Below are 16114 nucleotides of genomic sequence, written 5' to 3'. Positions count from 1 at the left end.
GCTTCTTCAGCTCTGACTAGATGGTGGGGAATGGAAGGATTTATATTCTAAAAGAATGCAAATTACCAACTCTCTGCAAGGAATATAAATCTTTCCATTCCCTACCATCTAGTTGCCTCCTGAAAAAACAGCTTTGGAACATCCATGACCTGGATGAATGAGGATCTCCATAGACATTTAGCTATGCACTTTGGAATAAAATAATCCTGTATGGTTTTCACTCATACAAAATGCTTTCCTATTTTTCATTCTTTGAGGAATCCTTGGTATTGTCCGAGCTTGGTTGCTTTCTTGCAGACATTTCATTACTCAAACTAGATAACATCATCAGTACCAGAATGTTACCTAGTTTGGAAAATGAAACATCTGCAGGAAAACAACCAAGCTCAGAGAACACCAAGGACCCCTCATTTCAACTCCGAGCTACAAATATTCTCTTTTATTGATTGTCATTCTTTGCTATTCACAATATTAACAATTTAAAATTCCCATTGAATATGAAATATGAATATGAAATCAGGTGCTTAGATGGAATATATAAGAACAGACACTATTTTAAGCACAGTTAGCTTTACCCTACTAAATTTAATAGACATGCATAGAAAAAGTATCTTTCGCTCATCTATGAATAATGGTATTTATATATCCATGAATAACAAAGTATTTCTCATATGTTATTGCAGAACTCACACATATAACCACAAGGTTCTAATATAGGAATTGTTATTCCTATGTCACAGATGGGAAGCTGTGGTAAGAAAAAAATGAATTGCCTAAAGCTATCTAGCAAGTCTGTTATTCATTCTGATAATATGCTGTTGGTAATTTAATCTCTGAACTAATATATTAGGTCAGTTCTCAAAAAAGCTTTCCATTTAACTCAGCAGCATTGGCTGCTAAATACAGTTAAGTTTTTTAGAAGAGAATTTCATTAAAGTTCTTACAGATGGTGTGTTGAGGTCTTATTTACAGGGCTTTTTTTTTCCTCATAGAACGCCCAGAACGGAGTTCCGGCACCTTTTTGGGATGGAACCTTGTAGGATAGGCAAGGCGGGCTGTATGAAGTGTGTGAGTTCCAGCACCTTTTTTTTTTTTTTTTTACAAAAAAAGCACTGTTTATTTAATCATAAGGTTGCCAAGGAGTGTGTGGGAAAATGACTATCTTGTCTTTCGCTCTATAATAACCTAGTATTCTGCAGCCTTCCTGGTTTCCCAGGCTTGTTGAAATCCACAGGGAAGTCAAACTCTTTGAGAGAATTCCCATTGGGGCTACTCAGACTGGGAACTGTAGGCAGGAGCAGCCAGAAAACACCAACAGCTGCAGATTCTGCAACTCCAACCATCAAGCCAGTTTAAAATTTTGAAATACATTACCAAATAACTTCCCAAAAGGTAGAAAAACAGAAGCCCCGTTTGGAAAAGAACATTTTCAGACATTGCTAGGCTGGTTCAGCACAATGCAAGTACTGTCATCCTTGTTTAGCAACCTCAGATGGGATCAGCAATTCAGTTGTTAAGCAAAGCAGTTGCTAAGTGAAACATGATTTTATGCACTTACTTCAAGTTTACTTTGTAGACCTATGAAAGTTGTAAATGGAAGGGCAGGTCACAAAATTACTTTTTCTTTACTATTTAACTACAAGCAGCTGGTAAATGTGACAGTCATTAAATGAGAACTACAGGTATTGGGGAATAACCTCTGTTTTAAACTGAGACTTAATTCCTCTTAAAGTTCTCTTGGAAATGTTTTGTGCAAATTCTCTTGCAAGGCCAGGAGCTAAACATGAGTCTTTCTGCCTGTAAAACAAATACGTTATTGCTGACCTATGGCTCCTCCTATGCCATTTAACCTGGTAAGAAGAATCTGAAAGTGCCTGAATTGCAGGTAAAGAGTAGTTTCTTTATTTTTTCAGTAATTGCCCCCTCAACAATTCTTTTCAAAAGCTAACGAGTGGAATATTCAGTAACCTTGGAACAAATCAGCCAGCAGTTTATTGTAGAGTTTATTGACAAATTATAATTAGACCTGTTGTCTTCTAGATGCTGCTGAACCACACTCCCAGAGGCCCCAATCAATAGAGTTAGTTGTGAGGAATTCTGGGAACTGTCATTCATCATCTGGGCAGACTCAGGCTCCCATTCCTAGGAAGTTGTATGTAATTGTATAGGATGCAGGACATTTTTGCAGTCCTCAGCTCTGGACAATCTATTGCCATTGTCTCTGTTCTGTAGCTCAACCATTTTTTAATGGTTCAGCCATGGTGCATCCAAATGTACAGAAGGTGATTTCCCACCAGGAATATTGCATGCCTATGGGGCTCGTGACAGGCAATTTCCCTAATGACGAGGGCTTGAGACTTACTTGTCTGTTTCAACCTCAGCTTCCCCCATCTTTCCATAGCAGTTCAGTCACAGTGTTTTGCAGATCTGCAAATGCAGCTAAGAGGAAGTATCTTGGTGGTTTTGTGTCTCCCCTTCTGCATGGGGAATGGGGATGGGGGCTCAACAGTAAAATGGACACAGACAGGACTAAAAATGTGGGGAGTGTTTGAATAGTGTTATTTGTGCTTTCCTATTGGTCATCTTTATCAACACCATGATAACACCACAATCAACACAAAACATTCCATCATCATAAGATAGTTATTTCCAATCTGCTGTGGAGGTTGAACATATTTCAGTCTTATAAGGTAGACCAGCCTAAAAACCAGACACCTGAAGCTCTTTTTATTATAAACAGTTACCGTAACTAAATATTATAAGTCTGAATGTGCTTCCCTTCCCCTCTTTTATCTTCATGAGAATTAAGAGGGGAGTGGGGCTATCTGAGACATTCTCATACACCACTTTCTTGGCCTAGGCTCAATTCTCCTTTATCTGATTGTGGCTTTGGTAGCAGATCTTCCCTCCATCCTTCAGGGCCAGCCTCTTGTCTTGACCCACTCCAGGAAGTGAGAAAAGAAGCTCACAGCACCAAATGGCTGCCAATATTTACCTAGAGCAGGGGTAGGCAACCTCGGCTCTTTTATGACTCATGGACTTCAACTCCCAGAATTCCTGAGTTAGCTATGCTGGCTCAGGAATTCTGGGAGTTGAAGTCCATGAGTCATAAAAGAGCCGAGGTTGCCTACCCCTGACCTAGAGCGTAAAGATAAATGCAGGCAGACCCTACTGCTCCGACGTCAGACAGATTGCCTTGGAAGTCAAACCCAGATGGGCTGCAAAATGGCTCAACTTCCTGAAAGAGAACTTATTTAGCCGGGAGAGCCGGTAGGTCTTTAGGATTCCAAGGGGAAGGCCGCCCGCCATCCTCCAGGGGAATGGGGTCATCAAGTGCAACAACCACGCGCGTCCCGAGCGCATCCTTAAAGGCGGCTTTCAAGCGAGCTTCCTTCGCCGCTCCCCTGCCCGCCCAGACACACCGCCCCGCGTCTGCCCTTGCGGACGTCTCGGCTTGGGTCACAGCTACGTCATACATTCACTCCAACTCAACTCTCCCGGCCACCTCCTGCCGGGGGGGGGCAGGAAGGGAGGGAGGGAGGAGGAGGAGGAGGCGGCGGCGAAGGAGAAGGATAACGGAGGAAGGAGGGAGAGGTTTCCCCCTCCCCTTTCTTAAAAGCTGCTTCCGGTTCTGCTGCTGCCATCTTCTTCTCTCTCTCTCTCTCTTTTTTTCTGAAAGCGGGAGGGAGGCTTTGAGGACTTACGAGTGAAATAAACGCGGGCAGCCGAGGGAGGAGGAAAGAGGAGGGCGGGGGGGGGGAGCGGGAGAAAGCCCGCGGTGACGCGCGAGCGCTGGATGCCGCGGGGCCGGCCGTCCGGAGGAAGCGCTCGGGCTTTCGCTCTGGAGCGCCGGATCCTTCTTCCGTCGGAGAGGCGCTGAGAGAGGACTGCGGGGCGCGAGTCCAAAAAAAGAAAAAAGGAAGAAAAAGGGACGGCGTCTGGACGGACGGGCGCGGGCGGGCGGGCGTGGACTTCGCGGAAACCCCTCCAAGTTACAGCCCCTCTCTCAAGCCGCCTGCCCGTTTCTGGGCTGCGGGTCGGGAAGAGGCTGGGGCAGCGGCGGGGTTAGAAGACATTCCCCCCCCCCCACCGCTTCCTGCGTCCTCGCCGGCAACGGCGTGTCTGGAAAGAGTCAGCCCCGAGGCGTTTTCCCTCGCTTTCCTTCCCGGGCTCGCTTCGCACAAAGCCAGCGCCTGGTTCCGCTCTCCCGGCTGCCCCCGCCCCGCCCCCTCCTCCTCCTCTCCTCCTCCTCCTCTCCTGCCTTCCTTCTTTTGGCTTCTTTTCGCGCGATGGGCCAGAGAAGCTCCCGGAGCGACCCGCGGGCCGGCGCCTGAACTCCGGCCGCATTGCCTCTCCTGCTCGCCACTGCGTCTCCTGTCTTAGCCGACACCCCCCCCCCCCACACACACACACCGCCCCATTCATTCTCCTCCGGATCAGCCCGGCTCTGAAGCGCCGTAGAAAGAAAGGCGAGAGAGAGAGAGAGAGAGAGAGAGGCGAAGGCGGGCAGGAAGGAAGAAGCCGCCTCCATCTGGGCTCTTGTGTTCCGGCTTCCAGGAGCCGGGAAGAAGGGAAGGTAAGCTGCAGCCGGGTGGACGCCGTTCCAGCAGCTGGGAGATCTGCTCGGTTGTGGATTGCGCTCTTGACGAAGCCGGGCTGCGACTGACTGAGCTACCTTTGTTAAATATCCTGCAGGGAAGGGAGATCAGGAGGCGAAACTCGAAGCGCCGAGGGTTCCTGGGGCTGCTGGGCAGTCGCCCTCCCGTTTCTTGTATCGCCAGCGAGCGATCTCTCACCCGGGAGCACCGACCAATTAAACCTCAAAGGGCTTTTTGAAAAGGCGGCCGGGGGGAGAGGGTGGGGGGGTATCGTTTTAACCCGTTTGAGTGTTGTTGTCATTGTTGCTCTGCGCCGGGCTTTTGTCTGGAAGGGTCCGTCTGAAAGAATGTAGCCACCCAGAAGAGGATTGCCAGCGGTCGCTCGATCTCAGTCGGCGTGACTTGATTCCCGGTCCACTTTCTTTTGTTTATGATTCCGCGGCGGACTTGATGCGGGATGCAGCGTGTAGTGCAGTCCCGCGGTATATCAAATCGCTTGGGTAAAGCAACCGGGAGCGATTTTATCTTAAGGAGGGAGGGGGGCTTGGTAGCGGCATCTAAAATAGGAAATGTGCATCAAATGTGTGCGTCAATTTTATATTGGAAAAGACGTTCCCCGTGGGACTTCGGGTTGAAACATTCGTTTTCACTGGGACCTCGGAGAAGGGAAGCTGTATTTCTGTATATATTTGTCTAGTCCTAGGATCACGCCTTTCCCCCGACTTCCTCGTCTCTTAACCTGGTCACGCCTTAAACCGGTAGGGAAGATTGCTTTAATAGGGGAGATTGCTTTAATAGGGGAGATTGCTTTAATAGGGGAGATTGCTTTAATAAAGCCATAAACTGGGCGAACGCAGCCTTTGAACTTCTGCTGCTTTGTGTCTGAAGCTCGCCGGTGTCTTGTTTGTTCCGTGCTACACCGAGGCGGTTTCCGTCCGTCTTGAGCCACGCACGTTGGGCAATGCTCCTCAAAGATTTGGGGGAGGGAGACGAACGGAGTGTGTATAGAAATTGCAAGAATGTAAGATGGGAGCTCTGTTATTTCTTTGGCAGCTTCCAGAGAGGAGAAGCTGGCGGGTCCACGTGAGCTGGGAACCGTGCCTGTGCTGGATCCTTCTGAATCGCCTCTTGTCAGAGCTTGAGATTTGATTTTCCTGGGATATTTGCTTTCTTTGAGGCTTTCATATTGGCTCTTCTTCTCCCTCCCCCCCTCCTTGTTTGGTAGACCTGTCGCTTTGTTCCTTCGAAGCTTCCTGCTCTAAAGTGTAGCTTTGCTTCTCTTTATTAAGGATATGCAACCTGAAGCAGTCCAGACCTCTTACCAGAGGCTACACTGGTTGGGAGTGATGTGGTTGGAGGAGTTTGCCTGTAAATCCTTAGCCATAAAGAGATGAAACAACATGCACCACTGGGGGGTGCTTACACTACTTTACAAGGGTGTTGTAAACACGACTGACATACTATATATGGAATAGGCACTTATTTATAAGATTTTTTTTATCTCACATTTAATACTTTTGTAAGTAACTTAAAGTGGTGAACATACGTAAGACTCCTTCCTCCTCTTATTTTCTTAAATCTTTGCAAGGTGTTGGATAAACTAACAATTGATTAATTTAAAACACATGTAGACTTACATGAGCAGCTGGTTATTCTTTTTCTCAGATTAACTTTTACTGCCCTCCAGAAAAGTCACCTGGGAGAGTTAGGAATGTCCTAGAATGACATGATAGGTGAGCTGCAATTGAAGGAGAGTTGTCAAAAAGTTGAAAAGAGATATATATAGTAGAAGCCCTCCATTCATGTAAGTTTGGATCTAAACAAGTATTTTCTGTAATAGGGGCATCTTTACCTGCTTACATGCACATGTTTAAGTGCCAAAAGAAGGCATCTTCTGATGTGCCTTTGGTCTGATCAAGCTGTGGCTTACAAAATAATACTTCTTATAAAACTGGAGGATTCTATTTAGATATGACATGTATATATGTATCTTTGTGTATGTGCCTTCGAGTCAGTGTTGACTCCTGGTGACCATCTTGCCAAGAAAACATGTGGTTTTCTTGGCAAGATTTCAGAAGTGGTTTGCCACTGTCTTCTTTCCAGGGCTGAGAGAGAGAGTGACTGGTCTAGTCTCTGGTTGTCTTCAAGCCTAAAGCAGTACTACTGTAGAACTCAGTCTCCCAGTTTCTAGCCTGGTGTCTTAACCATTTCACCAAACTGATTCCCACTGGTTTATTGTCCATGAAGTTTGTTTGTTTGTTTCATCAATTCCCAAAGGTTCTAGGTGTTTACTACATAATGGACTTAGCACCCTCTTGCTTTATATTACAGCCCTCCTATCACTAGCCATTGTTTAACTGCTGGAGTTTATGATAATTATTGTCCATTGGATCTAGAAAGCACCGAATTTGATATTGTATAGTGAATTGAACAAGCAGATTGTGCATTAGCTGAAGTTGGGCATTGGCCTGTATTGAACTTATGGGTCTTCTACTTTTGATACAAAATCAGCTGTCCCATCCAACATTTGAAGAATGATAATGAAGATGGTCTGAGTTCACATACTATATATGTCATGTGTTTGATTAAAGAGCAACACATGTTGGAAAGAGGGAGTTAAATTGCAAGACATGATCCTTAACCAAAGTTTTAGCATTTTAACTACAGACTTTTAATTTAATCTGTGAACTTGGGTTGGTTTTTATAAAACCAGTTAAAATAAGACCATTGTAAAAACCCTGGTCTGTAAACTAGACAGAGAAGTAGAAAACATATCCCCAAAGAATGCAGTGGCAAACCATTTTCATATTGTTGCTAATAAAATTAATTGGCCATAGATATTAAAACACCAGGTCAAGGTTTTACATAAGGGGGACTGATTAAGTGCCACAAATCTCTGTAAAAAATATTAGCCATATTGCATCCTAGTCTCTTTTGAAATAAGAATTTTTGTTTCAGTAGGGTGACCAAGTTGTACCATCAGCTAATAGAGGCTAATTCACACATGTCTTGCTCTCTCTGATCAGAGCATTGTTTAGATATTTTACCTAATCATTAAGTCAATTGGTTTATTGCAAGATACTATATTTGAGGTGTTTCTAGAATTGACCTAGCTCCAGACAATAGAATGATCCATTAATAAGACTCCACACTTGAATAGATTTTTTTTAAGATGATATGATGCTAAGTGAATTCCCCATTTACATGTACCTCCTCCAGGTTAGAGGAGTTCACTGAGAGTACATAGCATTCTGGAATTGACACTGGATATTTATTAGTTGAAATAACAAGTACATCATAATAAACATTGTTGGCCATCTTTATACAAAGAATTGTATAAACGTCTTTGAAATGTAGCCACCCACAGTAATTGATTGAGATGTACAGCTGTAGAAATTGAATGAATGAATGAATGAAATAATAGCTTGATTGCCATCACATTATTTTTAGATAGATAGGTAGGTAGGTAGGTAGGTAGCCTTCAGAAATAATTCTGCAGTAGGACTAATTAGCTCTGGTTTTCTAAGATTCTTGAGAAAAACAAAGGATTGAGAATAATTCATGATTCTTCTAGTTCAGGGGTGTCAAACTGCCGGCCCATGGGCCGGATGCGTCATGCTGAAATCGCGCCCACCCCCCATTGCTGGCAATGGGAAAAAAGTCATGATATTATTATTATTATTATTTATTGAATTTATATCCCGCCCTTCTCCTTGCGGACTCAGGGCGGCTGACAATCAATTTAAAAATACACCAAAAACAATTACAAAATTTAAAATTAGTTAAAAAGAAATATTTAAATATTGTCTAATTAAAATATGATTAAAACCCCTCTAAAAATTACCCTAGGCCAGTCCTAGGGTAATGTCACGACACGTCACGAGACGTTGATATGTCACGACACGTCATGAGACGTTGTGAGTTGGACACCCCTGTTCTAGTTATATTGTAACACAGGCATGTCAAACATGTGGCCCATGGGCTGGATGTGGCCCATACAGGCCACACCCATCCCGGCCCCGCAAAGGCAAAAAGGTCCCGATACGTCATGATATGGCCCGTGATGCGAACGGGTTTTACACCCCTGTTGTAACTGGTGGGCAAAGTTAAGGAACAGCTGAAGTTATTGGCTTTAAACCAAGAGTGAAGAAAAGTTTGTCTTGTTCGTAATAGCTGTATATCTAGCTGTTTGTCTAAGTTCAAAGGCAGATCCAAAATTTTCTATTCACACTAGTTAGTATTAGTTAAAAATAGAGTGATGCTAATATTTGGTTTGGAGGATTAATTTCAAGCATTGAGTTTAATTGGTTGCCTCAATTTAGACACACATGAAGAAATGGCTTTCTCCAAAACAAATTGACTTGTTTGCCTATTTGGTTTGAACATTTGAACTGAATTCCTGCACCAACCTCAGTGTTTCTTCCCCAGAGATAATATGTCAGTGAAGATTCTCTGTCATCCAGGTAGAGTTGTCTGGAAGTGGAATCATGGCAATCGGATTTCTTTTCTTGTTGGTTCAAAACATTTTGCTGCTTATCTAAGTGGATTCTTCAGTCTGAGCATTTTATCCATCTATACTTCATTACTATACTTATCATCTTTTAAAGTATAAATAATAATAAAATGGAAAATATTAAAAAAATGCCAATAAGAAATTTGCAGGCACATTGAGTGAAATAATTGATTTTTCCATTAATTGTAATAACGAATAACACTATCCTCAATTATTCATTATTTAACTCTCAGTCAGTGGTATCTTGAGCTTACATATTAAGATATGGGAAGGAGAGAACATTACTAATTGTTGCAGCTTCAAGGACTGGTAGGATTCTAAAAAGAGACAAAACTAGTGCTAAACCAAGAAGGCAACTGTTAATTTTCCAAATACCTTCTTGGAACAGTCCATGGAAGAGCTCACTGTCATCTCAGTGGAAGGAACTAGCATTGCATAAGGAGTTTGAATACCAAAGTTTATCTAGATCAATTTTCATGAATCCTTGCCATCTTCTAGGTGTGTAACTTCCAGAAAGTCCAACCAGCATTCCTTTAAACCAGATTAGCAGGGTATTCTAGGGCAGGGTCTCACCATATCTAAAAAATGCCAGATTAGAAAAGTTTGATTTAGAACAAATCCCAAACTGGCTGGACTCACTTGTTTTTCATTGTTCCTTTGTTTCAGAAGCTTTTGAAGAAATCTAAGCATCATCTTCAGAGAACAGGCCAATCTGTTGTTCAATTGATAGATGCCCTAAATCAGGGCTCCTCAACTTTGGCAACTTAAGACTTGTGGATTTCAACTCCCAGAATTCCTCAGCCAGCTTCTGGGAGTTGAAGTCCACAAGTCTTAAAGTTGCCAAGGTTGAGGACCCCTGCCCTAAATTACTGCTCTGATTAAGCCCTAGCACTATCTGGCCTCTTTCTGTATAATTTAAAGATCTTCTCTTCTGGTAAGGGAAAGTTATAGAAGATGAATATTTGCAATATGATTTATCTGCAGGAAAATGATTTTTTCCTGTTTTTAATACATCAATGATAAGTACATTGACTATTGTTTGGAATTCTTACTGTATTTGCCTAACTTGACAAGTGAAAAAACAGTTTAATCAACAGGGGTAAGCAGAATAAGGTTATACTTTCTGTTCTATAATTCCCCACCACATCTGGGAGCCTTGTACATCTCTCAAAAGTGTAAAAAGTTGTGTGTAACACAAATAATTAAAAAGGTGTAAAAGGTTGTGTGTAACACAAATAATTCTAAAATTTCCTCTTCAGACATGGTGAAATATAAGAATCAGGAAATGCAGATCAATTGTATATTCCCTCAGTATGTATCCTAATTAACATGACTTATTTAAAGCATTTTGGATATTTGTTCTTTAAGTTTCTCATGTGAATGCTCTTTGAGAATACTACAGTATGCTGCAAACTATTTGCTTTTGGTGCCATTGTTGAAAAGCAAATGATGCATTATTCTGACTCAGAAACAACTGAAAATCAGATGATCACTGGAAAGTCCATTCTGGTTTTTCATAGGTGAATTCTGGAATTCCCCTCATCAAGGGATAGTTTTGTATGGAGGTGCTCATTTACAGTAACATGCTTTAATTGTGGCTGTTTATCCGTATGTGGAATCTGCCATAATGTTTATCATTCGGCTTTGTTTGGACTTCATGCATGAATGTAGATACAGAGGAAGAGATGCAGAGAAAGATGCAAACATTTACTGTATCTGAATTAAAAACATTGGAACCTAGCATTAACTTGTGTTGTTTTTAAGTGTAGCTTCAATATAGTGACAATTTTTACACAGCATACTTAACAGAGTTTTAAAGGCTTATTAATTATTAGTCTCCAAGAATGGACATGATTGAATAGAAGAGGGAAAAAAGTGACATTCACATAATATGGTAAATTGGGTTAGTCTTTAGCTTGATTAGATTTTTGTGAAAATTTGGCTCCTCTTGTTAGTTCAGGATATAATGTATTGTGCAAACATAGATACTGGGTTAATTAATTTAACCTGGTGTGTAGACCCAGCCAAAATGCTGCTCCAATCTTACTTTGGAATAAGTAGTTTAAAATTTTATATCTGGCTTAGCCATGTGCAAGTCTGTCCTGAAATATTTCTATCAGTCTGGTTTGGCCTTCCTTGACTTGGCACCTCTAAATATGCATATTGGTTATGCTTACTGGTAGATTATGGAAATTATGTCCAACAGATATGGAGGGCTGCCCAGTTCAGAAAGGCTGATCTAGTTTATCTGTCTAATACAGTATATCCCCAGTCTTTGCAGTGTTGCCCCAATTCTTGATTTGATTAATTATAATCCAGAAATATGGTTGATCCAGAAGAATAATGTAATAGCGGTAATTCCAAGCTGAAATTCTAATTAGTTTCTGGTCTTTGAAGGAATTTTTGCCTTCATCTCCAGCTTGACACCATTGATGGTACATTTGACTGAGTCAACATACAAGTTGTTTTGTTGCTCTAACACAAACATGTCAAAATCGCAATGTCACATGACATCACACGACGTATCAGAACTTTTTCCCCATTGCCGGCAATGGGGTGGGCGTGGTTTCCTTGTGATGCGTCCGGCCTGTGGGCCAGCAGTTTGACACCCCTGCTGTAACAGAAGTCTGATAATATTTAACCAAAATATGATTTGCTGACCTGTTTTTTTTGCCTTTCATGCATTCTTCTTTATTCTAACTTTACCTTGTTTTTTGAGATACCTGAGACAGAACAGCCTGCTGAGGCATGTGATGTGACATGGAATCATGTTCTCTATTAGCTTCTATGCTTGTTCCTGGGCTTCCACATTAGTAGAAATTTCATTATTGAAAGTCTTGCTGTGTAGCTCCTGTTCACTTCAGTGAAGTTGGGTTAAGAACTTCTTACTTTTGTACATCTTCATAAACTTCATAATCTTCATAAACTTCAGTTTAACCAATAATCTTAAGTTTTTCCTATGTTCTAAGTAATGATCACAAAACTATAAGAAGTATCTTTTCTTTTTTTTTTTACCATATTTTTGTGTATGGGAGATGGTGGTGGAGAGTAGTGCTCGAATTAAGCTGCCCGAAATTAATTGTAGTAAATTTAATTTCTGTGGGTTTTTTTTTATATGCTTAACTTCTGCTTCAGCCTCTCTTTTAAAACTATTTCTATTAATGGCTGCAATGTTTTTTTATCAGCATCACTTGAGGAAATTTGAAAAGCTATCTAAAGATCTATTGTTTCCTCTTCACTCTCCATTACAACTCAGTTTTCAAGCTTGTGCCTTATCTCAGAATTAATTCCCAGAAGACATTACTGTACTTCCGCAGTTCAGTTTTTCCGGACTTGTTTTACAAAGCGTGGCAAAATGCTTTCTTGGTACGCCTTGGTTGAGCTGCTGTTAAAAACCACTCAAGATATTCTTCAAAGCATCTCCTCTTTTGGGGCTCTTTTGTTTCTGGAGGCTCCAAGTCAATCAATCAGTCTGTTTGTGTGTGTGTGTGTGTGTGTGTGTGTGTGTGTGTGTGTGTTCAACAAGATAAGCTAAAACAAAATGGAATCTTTGCTAGAGTGAAACAGTAGGAAAACCTTTTCTGGGAATGGACCACAATTCTGGGGAAAGGAGTTAGAAAAATGTTTGAACTCTCATTCTAACAACAACAACAAAAAAAAAACAACCCCATCCTTCTTGGTGATAATGTAATTTTTATCCATGCAGAAGATTTTTACTTTGCAAGCATCGAAACATGCAACTCTGGACTTATTGATAAAGGAGCAGTACGAAATATTCCACGGGCTAAAGTCATCTTTATTAGGAACAAAAATGTCATTAAAAATGGAAACTTTTATGGCTTTTTGATATTTTGATGGCCCCAGTTTGATGGTGTTGCCCATCCTGTGCCACTAAGACCTCAGTTGCTAAGACTGCTGTCTTATGGTCCAAGTAAAGCTTTGTCGGTGTGCAATACGCTGCAGTCTGGTGATATATTATAGATAGAGAATATGCTAATGAGAGATGTTTCTTTCTATGGTGGTTGCTTTCAAAACAATGTTGCTTGTTATTTATAAATCTTAAGAGTGGTTGCTATTGGCTAGTAATTCTGCCCTTTTTATTCAATTAGATTTGTCTCATCACCAGAAATTGTGGCATCTGAAATGATGCTCAAAAACAGTTAGGCCTTACAGAAATATTCTCTATTCATTTGTTTCTCACAATGTGGACATTTGTTAAGATTTGCAGAATCTAACGCAGTGTTTTTCAAACTTGGCAACTTTAAGACGTAGAGACTTCTACTCCCAGAATTTCTCAGTCAGGCTTCTTTCATGGTATTGCTTTTAAAAAGTAAACCTGGAGAACAGGGAATGCAAAGGAGTAAATAAAGCCATGTCCTGCTTCCTGGAATTCTGTTTTCAGTTCTCTCTAGAATGTGTGCTGACTGCATAGCAGATTACTGTAGTACTTCAGTGATCACAGGCTGTTAGATGGCCAAATGAGTTTCCAAGTTTGCTATGTTTCCAAGTTTGCTTGAATTGTAAAGAGGAGGAAATGGTATGGAGTTGTAAGGTGGACATGAGAGGGAATATTTGCTTTTCTCAGTGTACTACTGTTGCAGATCAGTGAAGGAGTAACTGAATTAAAACGTAATCACTGATTTACCTAATAGTCAAGAAATTGAACTATGAATCATAAATCCTGAGTCCAAATTTTGCTTCTGCCTTGAATGTAGGTCATCTTGGATAATGCTTGCTTGCAAAGAGACTGGCCTGAAGACACCTTTTATTAATATTCGCCTTAGTCTAACATTTTAAATAGCTATGCAGAAATGATTTCTTTCTACCACCCCAGATGTATTCATTTGAAGGATTATTGTCTATGATCTTCCATCCTGGTTCCCCCAACCATGTTTTCTGGAGCTGATTGAAGGTTTCGTCTCTAGATTCATCATCATGGCAACATTGTCTGTTCCTTTTTAGTTCCTTATTTGCAGGACAATTCAAAAGAGAGACCAGTCAATTAACTTAATAAAACACTCCCTTGAAATCATATATGTGAAATAATCTGAATGTGTTTAAAGTGCTCTTTAAATGTAAAGTGAATGTTCCTAATAGAAAGACAAAATGTTAACAAATAAGAGATTGTTTGCATTTTGAGTCTGTAGTAGACCATCTGGTCAGGATGAGAGAACAAGGAGAGAAGGTTTTGTTCTGCTGAAACTGATTTAGATTTTTCAGCTTGCTTGGATTATTTTGTCTGGATGCTGGTTTGTGGTTTTCAGACTTAGTTATTTCCATACTTTTTTTCACATATGCACTGTGTAAGAAATCTTTTTGGCCTTCAGTTGTATGTTTTTCACATTCTGCCCCACATTTGACCTGCTGAAACTAATCTTCTGTGACCTTGCTGCTGTAGTAACAACCTTAGTGTTCTGCATGATACTTTGAAGAAGGAAAACTTCAGACTGCCTGGATATTCCTACTTGTTTTGTTCTTGTTTTTGTTAATATCTCTGCTAATTCTTGGAAATTAAACAATTGCTGCCTTCCATAAATATATAGTGTTGACTTACCTATGCCAAAACTATCAGTTCATTGTATTTCCTTTTAAGAGTGGTATTATTCAAGATATTTCTAGGTAGAGATGTTTAACATGCAGTTACCACAGTTCCTAAAACTAGAAAATGTCAGGGATTGAATTGGAATTTTTACATCCAAACAGCAAGGCCTAGTGTTTAGTTCTTGTTTTTCTGGATTTTTCATAACGGCATTTCTTTATTACCTGAATTTGACATCATCTTAAATGGGAATTCACTCAGAAACCAGAAACCATTCAGAACAGGTTTAATATCCATACAACCACATACCTCCACATCAACAAGTTTGAAATACCAAATAATGGAAAAGACAAGAATTGCATTTACCTCTGTTAGAAAGTAAATGTCTGTAATCTGAACTTTTTCATACTGTGAACAAATGACACATAGGTATTAATATGGATTTCTCAGAGAGTTCTGAGTGGGATAAGTGGACAGAATTGGCTGTGCTGTAGCTGGTGAGGGATTGAACTGACTCTGACTTCAGATTCAAACTATTTATCTTTCACTGGTGAGACTAAACATTCTGGACTATGTGAGGCATAGAAATTCTTTGCTTTACAAGGATTCTGACTCTATTGCAGAATAGGAGGCAAATCATAGAAAGGGAAAGAAAACCAATTCAAATTAAAGGATCCAGGATGGAGGGCTATCTAGTTTCTGCTTGAACACATCCAATAAATGAGAATCATCACTTCTATGGGCAATTTGTTCCTCTGTTGACCTGCTTTTAATATTAAGATTTTTTTTTCAGTGTTCAATCAGAATTTGCCTTCCTGTAATTTAGAATTGTTATTCTGTGTCATCAGTCTGAGATGAGAAAGGACAGAAGTCTTGACCTGCTTCTTGACAAATTGTCTGATACATGAAGTGTTGTATATTACTCTTTCATCGTGTGTTCTCAAGGCTAAATATACAAAGATTATCCAGTCTTCATAGTACTTCAGTTCTGGTCCTCTGATCATTGTCATTAAATGTTTTTAACTTTCCCCCAATTTCTCAATATTCTGCTTAAAATAAGGCTTACAACTAGCCATAATCCATCAAGTGGGTCAATTGCTTTTCACAGATCTGGAGATTATACCCCTGTGAGAGTTCTGACTACCTTCTAAGGCAGTGGTGGCGAACCTATGGCACGGGTGCCAGAGGCGGCACTCAGAGCCCTCTCTGTGGGCACACACGCTGTCACCCCAGTCCTAGGCCTTCAGCTGGGTTTTATAAAACCTTTTCGCTTTAGGCCTCCGCCACCATGTGCAAAAAAAAAAGGTTCAATCAATCAGTCAATTTCAACTTCTTGCAGGAAAAAAAAAGATATTGCAAAGTTGGAATTGATTGATTGAACTTTTTAGTCCCACCCAGTCTACCTTTACCACCGCAGCCATGCCCACCCAATGGGCCACGCCCACCCAATGGGCCACACCCACC

Source organism: Protobothrops mucrosquamatus, unplaced genomic scaffold (assembly GCF_001527695.2).
Source record: "Protobothrops mucrosquamatus isolate PMUCROS unplaced genomic scaffold, P.Mucros_1.0 scaffold373, whole genome shotgun sequence".
NCBI classification, from domain to species: Eukaryota; Metazoa; Chordata; class Lepidosauria; order Squamata; family Viperidae; genus Protobothrops; species Protobothrops mucrosquamatus.
The sequence above is the reverse complement of the archived record's forward strand: the minus strand, read 5'-3'. Positions refer to the sequence as shown.